General features: G+C 35.9%; 1 protein-coding gene across 1 annotated transcript in view; it reads right to left on the reverse strand.

The window, feature by feature from the left end:
- Nucleotides 1–16,002, reverse strand: part of TMEM135 (transmembrane protein 135) — a 250,550-nt gene that overhangs the window by 133,918 nt on the left and 100,630 nt on the right. The window lies entirely within an intron of this gene.

The following is a 16,002-nucleotide window of genomic DNA, read 5'->3' on the forward strand; positions in this document are numbered from 1 at the left end:
CACCTAAAGGCCAATCTAGGACAAAGATGGCGGTCTACAACGTAGTTCAGTTAGCAAACTTTTCATTTAGTCTCCTTGAAAACGTTCCACATATGCTCAATTTAGGGAGGAGTCTGTGTCTTCATGCACAGATTTAGGTCATCTTTTTCTGTGCCTACTTCCTCTCTATAATTTACCTAACACTGTCTGTCTGCCAGACCCCTTTTCTTGATTCTCTGGGTACAAAATTGGTGTTTTTGCCTCCACACACAGTCATGTACTTTCTGCAGCTGCATCTGCCTTGGGGAGAAGTGCCAAGAAGTAGAGAAAAAAGCAAAAATTAACAGATATTCTCCCCTCATTCTTTGGGCTACTGGGGCCCGTTTTTCCAGTGTACCTGGTCAAAGAAAAAGATTATCTTTCAGAGTTTTAAATGCCTGCATGGTTGCCACTGCCACCACCACCACCATTGCAGGAGAACGGCCTCGTGATTAAGGCTTACCTGGAGTCCCATCAGAAAAGTAAAACAAACCAGAATACAAAACACAAAGAAAACTGATTTTCCAAACAGACTCCTGCACATAGAGGCCCTTCTTTCCAGTCCTCTGACCATATACAGAAAAAGGGGATTTTTCTGTCTGCACCTGTTGTGTAGACCAAGAATAAGATGCCCTGGAGTCCAAGCTGGGAGATAAAGAAAGGGGTGATAAAACAAAAAAAAGAAAACTTGCCAGTCTCAGTTACATCTCCAGTTTGGAACTGTATCCTGAACCTCTGCTATTATTTACTCTTCAGAGACCTCAAATAATTGTGCCGTGTATTCTGCCCAGAGTCTTTAGTCGGAATGCATGGGAGAGAGTCTGTGCTTCCTTCATCTTAGCAGAATCAGAGCCACAAAAATTCTAGACATAAACCCTGACATTTATGGTCAACTGTTTTATAACAAAGATGCCAAAGCAATTCAATGGGCAAAGACAGGTTTTTCAACAAATGCTGCTGGTACAACTGAATATACATAGGCAAAAAAAAAAAAAAAAGAACTTGGATTTCCACCTCACACTGTATTTAAAGGGCAAAAGATTTATATGATCTGAACGGAAACCAGAGTATCTCACATCATATTTAAAAGTAAACTAAAAATAGATCACAGACCTAAATGAAAAACAAAGGAGAAAATCTTTGTGACCCCCAACTAGGTAAATATTTATTGGATATGATGGCAAAAGTATAGCTCATAAGAGAAAAAAATTAATAAATGGAACATCATCAAAATTTAGAAGATTTTCTCTTCAAAAAGCACTATTTAGAAACTGAAAAGACAGACCACAAACTGGGAAAAAACATTTTCAAATCCTATATTTAATAAAAGATTGGATCCAAAAAAATTTTTTTTGAAGTTACCTCTTGCAACTCAGTAATAAGACAATGAACCCCATGAAAAAATATCAAAAAAATTTAGCAGACATTTCACAAAATATATACAAATGTCCAATAAGTACTATGAAAGGAAGTCCAACATTACTGTCATTAGGGAAATGAAAATTACCATAAAAGACACCATTATACATTTCTAGAATGGCTATAATAAAATAGTCTGGTCATGCAAAATGTTGGCAAGGATGCTGATAAACTGGACCCCTCATACACTGCCAAGAGGGAACATAAAATGGAACAACCACTTTTTTCTTTAAGAGTTATTCTTAAGACCTAACAATTCTATATTTAGGTATCAAGCTTACAGAAATTGAAACATATATCAACCCAAAGACTTCTCTTCAAATAGTCACAGAGTATTTTCATAATAAATGAAAACTGGAAATAATCCAAATGGTTCATTAGCATGTCCATAACAAACTGTTACCCATACAATGGAATATTGTTCAGTCATAAAAAGGAAAAAAAAAAAACCTACTAATATGAATGGACCTCAAAAACATTATACTGGTCAGACATGGTGGCTCACACCTGTAATCCCAGCATTTTGGGAGGCCAAGATGGACAGATCACTTAAGGTAAGGAGTTTGAGACCAGCCTGGCCAACATGGTAAAATCCCGTCTCTATTAAAAATACAAAAATTAGCCGGGTATGGTGGTGCACCCCTATAGTTCCAGCTACTCAGAAGACTGAGGTAGGACAATTGTTTGAACCTAGGAGGCAGAGGCTGCAGTCAGCCGAGATCACTCCACTGCACTCCACCTTGGGTAAGAGAGTGAGACTTGGTCTCAAAACCAACAGGCTGGACTCAGTGGCTCACACCTGTAATCCCAGCACTTTGAGAAGCCAAGGTGGGTAGATGACCTGAGGTCAGGAGTTCAAGACCAGCCTGGCCAAGATGGCAAAACCCCATCTCTACTAAAAATACCAAAATTAGCCAGGCGTGGTGGCGGGTGCCTGTAATCCCAGCTACTCAGGAGGCTGAGGCAGGAGAATCACTTGAACCAGGAGGCAGAGGTTGTAGTAAGCCAAGATGGCAGCACTGCACTCCAGCCTGGGCAAAAGGGTGAGACTCTGTCTTTAAAAAAAAAAGATATATATATATATATATACACACACACACACACACACACACACACACACACACACACACATTGTGTTAAGGCAAGAAAGGCAGACTTAAAAGGACACAAATTGTATAATTCCATGTATGTAACATTTTCAGAAAAAGTGAGTTCAGACTGTCATATAATAAAAGTTTATCTGAACTTCGTTCCTGGCACAGGGCTTCAAAAACTCTTGGAATCTCATAGGTGACTGCATTGTCTTTGTTATGCTAATGAGGTGACTCGTGGTGATAGCTTCCAGATAGGGACTGGTCACCAAAAAAACCAAACACATGATTAGAGGTTTGGAACTCTAGGCCAACAGTACCTCCAAGGACAGGAGGGGAGGTGGAGATAGTTCAGTCACATGGTCAGTAATGTAATCAATTACAACCATATACTCAAATCCCAATATAAGCTCTGAATACTGAGGCTTCGTGGACACACTGATACGCAGAAAGGGTAATGAACCCTGACTCCACAGGAGAGGGCATGGAAGCTTTATGTCCAAGTCCCTTCCAAACCTTATGTGCACCCTTTACAATAAAACTGTATAACATTTTTAGTGAGCTCTGTGAGTCCTTCCAGAGAATTACTGAACCTATAAATTTGGGAATCTCCAATTTTATAGTCAGTCATCAGAAATAGGAATGTTCTGCGTTTGTGGCTAGCATCTGAATTAAGAACAGTCTTCTGGAGGGCTAAACTCTTTAACCTGTGGAGTCAGATGCTAATTGATGGGGAGTTGGTGTCAAAACTGTATTATAATATACCCACAGGCAGCAGAAATGAAAAAAGAGACAAAAAGATTAGTGGTTACCTGGGGCTGGGAGTAGCAATGGGAAGCGATAGAAACAAGTATTTTTTAGAGTGATAGAAATATTCAAAATCTAGATTTGATGATGGTTGTACCACTCCATAAACTTACTTAAAAATCATTGAATTGTACACTTTCAATGAGTATAACTTATGGATATTATACTGGAATAAAACTGGCTTGTAAAATCTAATCGATAAGTTTCCAAAATTATAGAAGGCTTTGAAAGTTATAATAATCACATATTTCTTCATCCTGTATTCTCATAATGAACACCAAATACTTACCAAATGCAACAGTCAGCAAAAAAATAACAAGAAATGAAGGGTTTCAACTGCCGTAAGAGCATTCCACTAGATAAAAGAAGAACTCTATCAAAGTTAGCACTGTTAAATGAGGTTAAAAATCTCACACATGTAGGGTGGATTAGGTCCACATTTATGGAAAAGATCTCAAAATGAAGAGCTGAAGCAATGGTAAAGTGCTTTAAATTGCAGCAATCTGGGGTTAGCCAATGCCCTATGTGCTCTCATTAGCCCCAGAGATTTTAAAGTCAATTGTGATTCTGCCTATTAAATGTTCTTTCACTTAATGATTTTATAATCCATTATGGTAAATTATATCAAAAGGACTGTTATCATGTATATTATATTAATATTAAAGCCAGATTTGCATTCAGCACTGGCTAATGGGACACTTTAATCAATAAGAAAAGAGATAAAGGAAGTTGTGATATGCATGAGATGTACTGTTTTTTAACCCGAGCTTTTCCTCTTGAAACTGTCCTTCAATTCCCTTCTTGAATTCACCTCCCTGAAAAAAGAGGTATACATGTGTTAAATCTATTCATCCTCCCCTCTCATTCATTCACTCCCTACGCCGCTATAATCTGACTTCAGTCCCAACCATTAGGCTAAAACCACTACAGTGAAAATCACTAAAACAGACTTTCATCAAATTCCTTCAATTCTTCAACCTACCTTAACAATCTTTCCCATGGACATCAATCATCTAAAATTCAAATGCATATGAAAATTTGTGCAATCTCCTATTGGAAGTTAATAACATATCTTTATCATTAAATACAAATCTTCTCTTCCAACCTGCCACATCCCTACTGAACCATCTCAAACAACACTTGCGATTATATAGCAAACTCACTATCTTAGTCCACTTGTGTTACTAAAAAGGAATACCTGAGATTGGGTAATTCATGTTTTTAAAAAGAGATTCATTTGGCTCATCATTTTGCATCCTGTACAAGAAGCATAGGGCTAACATATGCATATGGTGAGGGCCTCAAGCCGCTTCTCTTCATGGCAGAAGGCAAAGGGGAGCCGGCGTGTGCAGACATCAAATGGGGTAAAAGGAAAGGGCAGGGAGGTGCCAGCCTCTTTCTAACAACCAGCTGTCATGGGAACTAACAGAACGGAAACTCACTCATTACCACAAGGAAGGCACCAAGTCACTGATGAGGAATCTGCCCCCATGACCCAAACACCTCCCATTAGGCCCCACCTCCATCACTGGGGATCAAATTTCAATATGAGGTTTGGAGGATCAACTATCCAAACTATAGCACTTACCTATGGAGAACACAAGAGTCAATTAAAAAGAAAAATGATGTACAAACAAAATGTTAAAAATGACATTTGGCCATACACATATGTATAAAGTTAAATTTATTTGCTAATTCAAAAAGTTTGTTACTTGCTGCTGAACTTACCCAATATTATATACAAATTTTTTTGGTATGTTTGTACAAAGAAACATTTTCTATATATCTAAAATCTTTATTTCTTAAATAAATCCTGTGTCTTTTAATGCATTCAACCACATCTAGCTACACAACCAGAGTAGACAAATTCAAGTTTAATGGGTGGTTGGTGTAGGGGAGGTAGTTAGGCTTGGCCTTACCCATGTGGAAATAATTGCTTTCTTGACCTAAAGCTCTTCCCATTAGAATCAAAACAAACTGATGTTATCTTAAGAACTCTTCTAATTTTTAAAAAATAAAACCTAAATGTTCCATACTTAAACAGACATTGTTTGTTTTAAGGCAAAATTATGACACATTTATTTTTGTATTTAAATCAAAAGCAGTTACTATTATGAAGAAAATAAGGGAATTTCAAAAGATAATCATCTCAGTGTAGAAAGGCACAAACAGAGTTGGCATAGACAAAGTCAACAAACTTAAACACTGAAATCTGATATTTTTTAAATCTTGGTTTGACTCTTGGCCTTCTTGGCCTATACCAAAATTTTCAAAATAAACTATTTGTTCATCAGGAGAATGCAATAATGCATACAACATAATGAACTATTTAAAGTAGATTTAGTGACGAGGATAAAATAATCCAGCAAGTTCCGAAGCTTAATGTTTTATGATGTGATTCTGGCATTAACTATAAATTTTCTAAGAACCTGCCAAAATATGATATGTTGCTTTGATTCACAAAAGTGAAGAACTGAAATAAATACCAAGATATTATTATAGCTGGTCCAGTCTTCTGATTGTGGCAGTTCTGTATCTATACCATCCAGACTAATGGCTTTTAAAAGATACATCTTTTCTACATGAACAGGATATTAATAGTAACTCCACAATCTCCTTGAAAGCCTCTTTTAATGCTTTATCACCCTGAGAGTGATGACCAGTAGCTTGCGTTATCTCAAACCTTCTGTTCTGTGTTCAAAGCTCATTTCTACCCACCACATTAGAGATAGGACTGGGATGTCTCTGTACATACACTAATTCTGCATATAATGCCCTAGAGAGATTCTTGGCAACTGCTATTTTAAGTGAAACAATATATGACAAACAAAACTATTTTTTCGCTCATAATGTTATAAGAAAAGGGCATTGAACAAAGGGACGCGATTAGAGGACCTGCTGTAAGGTATTTCACTTAAAGTCACAGTTTCCAAGGAGCTATCCACAACATGATGTGAGGACTTAGTGTACCTTGCTTGAAATAAATACTCCCTAGGCCATATCATATCTCTTTCCTTTTTCTCAAGATTCTTTTCCATACTTATTTCCTCTCTCCTCTCTAGATGCTATCCATTCTCCCCACATGATTTTTAAAACTGCTGTATTTGAGCTGCTGCTTAAAAAGGAACAACAACAACAACAAAAAAAAAAAACATTCTAACTTTTCCAAGCTATATTCTAATAGATTATGTATAGCTTATTAAATATCCACTTTGAAAACCAACAGCAGGAGAATAAAAGAATAAACTTGAAAAAGTTATTCAGGAATATTCCAGAGTGGTCAGAATTCTTTTCTTTCCTACATGATATGGGGCAGAAGTAAATCATCTTAATAAAATATATATTACAAAGGCAATAGACATGTGTAAGGTATCTTAATATTTTCTTCCCATTAAAATATGATACATAAATCAGAGGTCTTATTGCTGAAGTGATAGTCCAATTTTTTTTGACAGGATCAACTAAGCCTTAGTCTGCATTTCTGGAAGGCCAGTGTCTCATTAATTTCAGTGGGACTTCTGCCCAACTAAGACTTGCAATTGTTAGAACTAAGTTTCCACCATCTAACAACTTTATCCTGTTTGGCTAATAGGATTCTTATGTTTGTTTGTACAAGTCAGTTTTTTCTATTATTGCACTTCCCTTGTTATATTTACTCTATGCATAGAAACAAAAACATCATCAGCAGAATTTGGTTGAGTAGTACACAGCAAGTTTGTGACTAAACAGTTTTGTATTACTGAGATACTGGCACTCGACAGCAGAGGGCACTGGCAACATATGCCAACCCAAATACCATGACTCACACAGGAAGGAAATAACCACTCAAAAGTGCCAATAACACTGCTATTAGTACAGCTGTGGATCAAAATATCTAAACTCTGTCTTTTACTATCAGCTACTAGTTCACACACTGTTATAAATACACATAAGATCTCCATTTACTCATCCCAATATAGAAAATAAAACAACATATGTATAAAAATAAGTTAAGATTTAGAACAAGTTAATTCTAATAGGCTTATTTTGCGTCAGATATTGTGCTAACTGCCTTTTACACATTATCTAATTTATTTCTCACAAAGCAATGCATGAGCTTGCTGCTGTTCTATCTATAAAAGACAACACTGGCAAGTTCCTAAGTAGCAGGTTATAACTCAGCCATTAGACTATAAAACTTTTTAAAAGCAGAAAACATTTTGGTTTAGTTTACAATTAAAACCCAGTACCTAGTAATCTACCTCACATAATTATTCAGAGGAAGAAAGAAAAAAGAAGGAACACTAGATCTGATTTCAGTGCCTCACCTCACATTGGCCTTTAGGACACTATCAATGAATATTTGTTTATTTGATTAGATTTTACAAGCCACTAGTTCCTGGTATTCTACTAGGCAGCAGATCTCAGAGATTTCAATACTTGAACTAGTACTTTGCTTATTAAAGACTTAAATTTTTTCCTGAGGTAGTGCTAGGAGAGAAGCAGTAAAGAAAAAAATAACAAAAATATTTAAGAAAAAATAGATGCAACATTAAAAATATAAATTTGAGAGTTTACTTCTAGGTTGCCTTACATCAAGAATTCACATTTAAAAATAAGAATAAGAAAATGCTTGGTTTCCTTAAATATAATATTAAAATTAAGTATAATAATTTCAGTAATGTTGGAAATATATCTTAATATCTGAATAATCAAGTATCTTTGTGTATAAGAAATAACAAATATATAGATTATACTCTTTAGTCTAATTATTAATTCATGAATATTAATTGATGAAAAATTAATGTCAAAAATAATTATTATTGTATTATAAATATGATTTTAAAATAACACCAATATTTATATTTATCCACAAAAACCTATAAAGATATGCTTATCTTAAACTGAAAGCACTTGAGTTCTGTCTAAATAAATCTTTTTCTTATTCATCAGACACATACTGAGATCTTTATTATGCCAGCCAGGTGTTATACTTTAAGAAACAAAAATCCCTAAAAAAGAGTTCCTGCCCTCATTGCAGCAATCAGTCCAAAATTAAATATTCTATATTACTTATGTATAGCATGCTCCTGGAAGGTTTAAAAAAAAAATCCATTCTAATAAATCATTCAGAATACCTAACACTGTGCCGTAATATAAAACAAAAGCAGGTTAAAAAAAAAAATACCTACTTTTCCTTCTTACCAAAACAGCAACAAACCTTAATATATAAATCTATTTTACATACAAAAATCTCTAAATATACTTTAAATTTCTTTGCTATTTCTTAATCTGTTTTGTCTCAAACAGACTGTACCCTCTTTGGGTTCAAAGAAGAAAGAAGAATTTTAAAAATGCTTCTAAAACAGTGGTTTACATTAGCAGCTGAGTATTAAAATCAGTGGACCTTTTAAAAAATACAGATACTGGAGCCCCAAACTAGACCTCATAGACAATGCTTTTAGTGACAGATCCCAGGTACCTGTAGCTTTGCAGAGCTCCATGGGCAATTCTCAAGCTCAGTCAAGGCTGATAACCACAACTTTAAAGCTTAAGCACAGAGGTCCCCAACCCCTGTGCCATGGACAGGTATTGGTCCCTAGCCTGTTAGGAACCAGGCCACACAGCAGGAGGTGAGCAGCAGGTGAGGAAGCCAAGCCTAAGCTTGGCCTCCTATCAGATCAGCCATGGCAGGAGATTCTCATAGGAATGTAAACCCTATTGTGAACTGCACATGGAAGGGATCTAGGCTACATGCTCTTTATGATAATCTACTGCCTGATGATCTGAGGTAGAACAGTTTCATCCCAAAACCAAGCCCCAGTGGAAAAACTGTCTTCTGTGAAGTCAGTCCCTCATGCCAAAAACATTGAAAACTGCTGCCTAGGCAGAAAAGGGATACAAAGCTGCCTGTAAGTAGAAAACGTTAAAGCCATATAGGATGTTAAACATCACCTATGGAGCTCATTTTCTGAAGTACAAAGCTGAAGTTGTGAGGAGTTCAATAACCTGACCAAGGTTTCAGATAAGAAAGTCTACTGACATGCAGACCAGTGTTTTTTCATTATTTCTCTTACCTGACATTTTTATCATGAGGTTACCTATGAATCCCCGCTTAACAAATATTTTTACAGTCCTGGCTTAGCACAGGACACTGGCTACTCTGCTTGAGAGACAGCATACTAATTCTTGATTCCACCACAAGCTTAATCAATACCCTAAGCATTCACATCACAAATTCTCCAGGAAATGTGATTAAAAGAAAACTCTACCCTTTCTTGAACCTCAAATACTTCCTTTGGAAAAATACTGATAAGAGTACCAAAAACGGAAAGTTGTTCTGATGTATGAATGAGGCTGGGTAATTATAATGCACCTAGAGTATGTACAGACACTCAACAAATGTTACTTCCCTTCAACATGACACCACTCACTCTACTGTCCTTTTTGATTCTGCAATTAAAGTTAGCTGTCCCTAGTACCTCACTTTAATTCTCAATTCTGCCCCTTTTCATATTGTTTCTACTAATTGACAAAGCCTTTTTGCCTCTTTCCCTTTAGTAATACTCATCAATTTCTTCAAAGCTCCATTTAAAGATGTACCACGTTTGCTCTCTAGGTAGGGCATCTCTGAAAGAAAGGCAGCAGCTCTAGTCAGGGGCTTATCAATAAAACTCCCATCTCCCTAGGACAAAGAACCTGGAGGAAGGGGCAGCTGTGCCCCTTCAGCAGACTTAAACGCTCCTGTCTGCTGGGTCTGAAGAGAACAGCAGATCTCCCAGCACAGCACACAAGCTCTGCTAAGGGACAGACTGCCTCTTCAAGTGGGTCCTTGACCCCCATGCCTCCTGACTGGGAGTGAACTCCCATTTACAATTGCTACAAAGAGAATAAAATACTTAGGAATACAACTCACAAGGGATGTGAAAGACCTCTTCAAGGAAAACTTCAAGCCCTGCCAAAGGAAATAAGAGAGGACACAAACAGATGGAAAAACATTCCATACTCATGTATAAGAAGAATCCATATTGTGAAAATAGCCATGCTGCCCAAAGTAGATTCAATGCTATCCCCATCAAGCTAACATTGACTTTCTTCACAGAATTTAAAAAAAAAAAAAAAATCTACTTTAAAGTTCATATGGAACCAAAAAAGAGCCCATATAGCCAACACAATCTTAAGCAAAAAGAACAATGCTGGGGTATCATGCTACCTGACTTCAAACTGTACAACAAGGCTACAGAAACTAAAATAGCTTGGTATTGGTACCAAAGCAGATATATAGACCAATGGAACAGAACAGAAAATAATGCCACACATCTACAAACATCTGATCTTTGACAAACCTGACAAAAACAAGCAATGGGGCAAGGATTCCCTATTTAATAAGTGGTGTTGGGAACACTGGCTAGCCATATGCAGAAAACTCAAACTGGACACCTTCCTTACATCTTATACAAACATTAATTCAAGATGGATTAAAGACTTAAATGTAAGACCTAAAACCATAAAAACTGTAGAAGAAAACTAGGCAATATCATTCAGGACATAGGTATAGGCAAAGACTTCATGACTAAAAAACCAAAAACAATGGCAACAGACGCCAAAATAGACAAATAGGATCTGATTAAACTAAAGAGCTTTTGCATAGCAAAAGAAACTATCATCAGAGTGAACAGGAAACCTACAGAATAGAAGAAAATATTTCCAATCTATCCATCTGACAAAGGGTTAATACCTAGAATCTACAAGAAGCTTAAACAAATTTACAAGAAAAAAACAAACAACTCTTTCAAAAAGTGGGCAAAGAATGTGAACAGATACTTCTCAAAAGAAGACATTTATGCAGCCAATAAACATATGAAAAAAAGCTCATCATCACTGATCATTAGAGGAATGCAAATCAAAACCACACTGAGATACCATCTCACACCAGTTAGAATGGTGATCATTAAAAACAACAGATGCTGGAGAGGATGTGGAGAAAGAGAAACGTTTTTACACTGTTGGTGGGAGTGTAAATTAGTTCAACCATTGTGGACGACAGTGTGGTGATTCCTCAAGGATCTAGAACCAGAAATACCATTTGACCCAGCAATCCCATTACTGTGTATATACCCAAAGGATTGTAAATAATTCTACTATAAAGGCATATGCATGTGTATGTTTATTGAAGCACTGTTCACAATAGCAAAGACTTGGAATCAACTGCAATGCCCATCAGTGATAGACTGGATAAAGACAATGTGGCATATATACACCATGGAATACTATGCAGTCATAAAAAAGATGAGTTCATATCCTTTGCAGGGAGATAAATGAAGCTGGAAACTGTCATTCTCAGCAAACTAACAGAGGAACAGAAACCAAACACCACATGTTCTCACTCCTAAGTGGGAACTGAACAATAAGAACACATAGACACAGGAAGGGAATATCACACACCGGGGCCTGTTGGAGGCTGGGGGATGAAGGGAGGGATATCATTAGGTGAAATATCTAATGTAGATGACGGTTTGATGGGTACAGTCAACCACCATGGCATGTATATGTATATACTTACGTGACAAACCTGCACATTCTGCACATGTATCCCAGAACTTAAAGTATAATTAGAAAAATAAATAGTAACTGTCCAAAAAAATAAATAGAAGATGTACCTCCTTTAAGAAATCTTCTGAATTAACTGAACCCCATTTTAATTACTTATTTCTTCCCTTATCATTTAAATTATCTGTACTTTTAACCCATATACTTGCTTAGATATTCTTTTGAAGCTTAATAACTGCAATTACTTCCTAATTGTTGTGTATGTTTTTTATTTTCTTTCATAATTAGAGCATAAGCTATTAATAGGCTAGATTATAAGCTCCCAAGGCTAAGGATACCTGTCAATTTTATTCACTGATGGATCACAGGCATCTAAAACAATGTCAGGAATAAAGAACTGTTCAATAAATACTTGCTGAATTAACAGGCAGGTATATTTCTCTTTACATTCATGAATCTCTATAAACTCCATATATAATGCTAAACACACACATATGAAAATTTTAAATGCCTGAGTAAATAAAAATAGATATACCTGATATTATGAAAACTTAAAAAATTCAAACAAGTTAATAGAGCCACAATAGATTAATCAATTCATTGGCTACAGAAGTCTCTCAGCTTGTTCATTACACATTCCCAGTGATTCTCTGTCACTATTGTAAGAAGGATATATAGTATCAGCTTATAAAAACAAAGTAAATGATTTAATGGAGAAGCAGGATTTGAAATCCTGTCCTCCTATGGTGAAGAATTGTTAAACTTGGTTCTCTTTCAAAACTTAAGATTAAGAAAAACCAAATGAAAAAACACCAATTTCTGCTTTACTCTAGTCTCATTATATTTCAAATAAATCAGATAATTTTTAAAATATATAAATTTGAGAGAGTAACTTTGTCTTCTAACAAAGTACTTGTTTCTTCCTAAATATAAACACCCAGAAGGCAGAAGACAGGACTACATCTTTCCATTAGAAGTAGAAAAATATCACTTTGGAGCCAAGCACATTCAATAACTACTGATAGACAGTGATTATTTTAAAAGCCCCTCAAATACAAAAACCCATTTAAAAAATTCAACCTAGGCCAGGCAAAGTGCCTCACACCTGTAATCCCAACACTTCGGGAGACCCAGGAGGACAGAACCTGAGGTCAAGAGATCAAGACCATCTTGGTCAACATGGTGAAACCCCATCTCCACTAAAAATACAAAAATTAGCCAGGTATGATGGCAGGCACCTGTAGTCCCAGCTACTCAGGAGGCTGAGGCAGGAAAATCACTTGAATCCCAGAGGCAGAGGTTGCAGTTAGCCAAGACACACCACTGCACTCCAGCCTGGGCAATAGAGTGAGACTCCAGCTAAAAAAAAAAACCCAAAAAACAAAAAAATTCAACCCAGAAAATGGATCTGCTTTTCAGCTTATGTAAGTCACTTAAGACACAAAGATCCAGTTACTCCCCATATAGGACTTTATAAAGAACACTACCATAGTTAAATATTCAATGAAGTAACAGATTTGTGAAGGGTATTTTTTTCCTATTCATTTTAAGCCATATATTATCCTACGAACATGAAAAGATAACAGTAATAATTAAAATGCATAAAAGTCATTGCTGATTACATAATCTTGGAATTTTATTACCTATGGCTAATGAAGATTAGAAAGCTCTAGTCTAAGTAAGTGAATTATCATACATTGAGAGCAATTATATTGCATAGCAGAACCAATGAACTTTGGAGACAAGGTTCAAATTCTAGCTCTCCAGATTCCTAGCTATTTGACCAAAGGCAAAATGTTTAACTTATCTAAGCCTCAGTTTATCTATAAGATGACCAGTGTAATTTCTCCCTTGGAGAGTTTAGAGGAGGATTTTTAAAAGACAAAGTATAACTCCTCCGCTTAAGGCCTCCTATAATACATTACAACCTATAAAGTAAGTTTTGAACACCTTCAAAGACTATCTTAGTTGGGGAAAATGTTTTCCCATTTTAAAATTTCCTCAAATATCCAACCAGAAATGTCCAGTAAATAGACAAAATACAGCATTAAAGCCAGAACAAGGAAGACGAAACACATGCAAAGTTTACTGTTATCATGCATCTGGATAAATTCGCTGAAAGACTGTTATTTTTGTAATTTGGATATCCCAGTTTTTTTCTCTGACCTGCTTCACTTGTCATGAGGTTACCTATGAACCCCTGCTTAACAAATATTTTTGCAGTACTGGCCTAGCACATTTTTTTAAATGTCCTAGGACAAATAAATAAACTCCTTGCCACTCTCCTCCCTTAGCACATTACAAACTTCTGATACTGATAAATATAATGATTTCAGCTTGTGTTTTAAATAATCCCCTAAAATTAACCTTTTAGTTTATCTCTTACTCTCAAACAGATTCTCTACTATCGTCCTCATACTAAAACACAGTTTCAATTTAGCACAATCCAAGTGGTGTATGGACACTGGTTAGTTTCAGACTCAACCTAAACTAAGTATTTCCACTCTCTCCCCAAAATTTTCCTTTATCCAATTACTGATGGAATTGTTTCCCCCACCAGTGAGTAAGCGCCTGTAAACTCAGGAATCATAGCACCCATTTCTATAGCATTTGGCCCACCATCTCGGAAAACCTATGGGGTGGGTGTGTGTGTGTGTGTATTCAGTAATATCTTTGTTTTGTCTCCTCTACTTCCAAAAATCAAATCATTAACTTAAAACTAATTAGTGGCTTATCCTAACTACCATTTACTGAATGCTTGCCACACATCACCCTGTACTTTTTAAACCATAAAATATTATTTTATCAACCCTAACATAACACAGACAAATTTCCTGAGAATCAAAAATGTCAGTGAGGAAAAAAAAGAAATTTCCTAATTTTGGAGACATTAAAATGTAAAAAATAGCAGATGGTAACTATGAGGTGCCATTAATTAGAAGACACAGTCCACTCTTGGAGCTCTTAAAATGTAAGAAAAAAATGTGCATTTTACACTTTAACCTCATTATAGACACTGAAGGTCAGAGAATGCTTAAACACTTTGGGTGACATTAATAATTGTTAACCGGGTTTACCACATGGAACAACATCCAATAATTAGTAGAGAGGTGGATCAAAAGCCAGCTATTTTAAACTATTTCCTCCTTATTAAGTAAAGTATATATCCATGTCTTGATATGCTCAGATGATTACTTATACCACTGTGCTGTATACATTTCCCTAACTGTCCTATAAAAGAAGATAAGTTCAACAGATCATTGCCCACCCTATGAAAAAAATATATATTAATTACTAAAATCTGAAACTCATATTCACACGTTAAGGGCAGATTATTATGACCTTATTTCTGTAAGTTTTCTTTTTTCAAAATGACACCACATGCTTCAATGTTTGAGAATACAAAGGGATCAATTAAGTCTCTCTGCATAGACAAAAATATATGTTACAAATTATACTAAGGTGATTTGCCAGTATGCAATTAAATATTTAGAATGTACATACTTTTCAAATCTTGGCACATTTTTGCCTGATAAGCAAATACATCAACCAATACATTTATAGTTATGAAGTAATATAATTCTATTTAACTCCATATTTACTCACTTTTACTATTAAATATTAAGGTTTCTGGATTATAAATATTACATTAAATAACATCACACTTAATTCAATAATAGGGAATTCTAAGGATTAGGCACCGTGGCTCATGCCTGTAATTCCAGTACTTTGCGAGGCTTAGGCAGGAGAATCGCTTGAGGCCAGGAGTTCAAGACCAGCCTAGGCGACATAGCAAGACTCCAGCTCCCCAAGAACAGGGAGTTCTTAAGTACCTGCCAGCAGGATAGAAAAAGGAACATAATAACACTGTGATATTAGATTCGACCTCAACCTAAATTTTTCTTAGTAAAAACGAAAATAAAGAAAGAGCAGAGTGGTAATCAAGCTGGTAATAATTTTAAAATAAAAATTTATTTGAGGTGATAGAAAAATCTTTTAAAGCATTGACAGGAGCATTTTAAAAAGTCAAAACTGGCCGGGCGCGGTGGCTCAAGCCTGTAATCCCAGCACTTTGGGAGGCTGAGGCGGGTGGATCACGAGGTCAAGAGATCGAGACCATCCTGGTCAACATGGTGAA

This window comes from Cebus imitator, unplaced genomic scaffold, assembly GCF_001604975.1.
Source record: "Cebus imitator isolate Cc_AM_T3 unplaced genomic scaffold, Cebus_imitator-1.0 Scaffold442, whole genome shotgun sequence".
Classification (NCBI taxonomy): Eukaryota; Metazoa; Chordata; class Mammalia; order Primates; family Cebidae; genus Cebus; species Cebus imitator.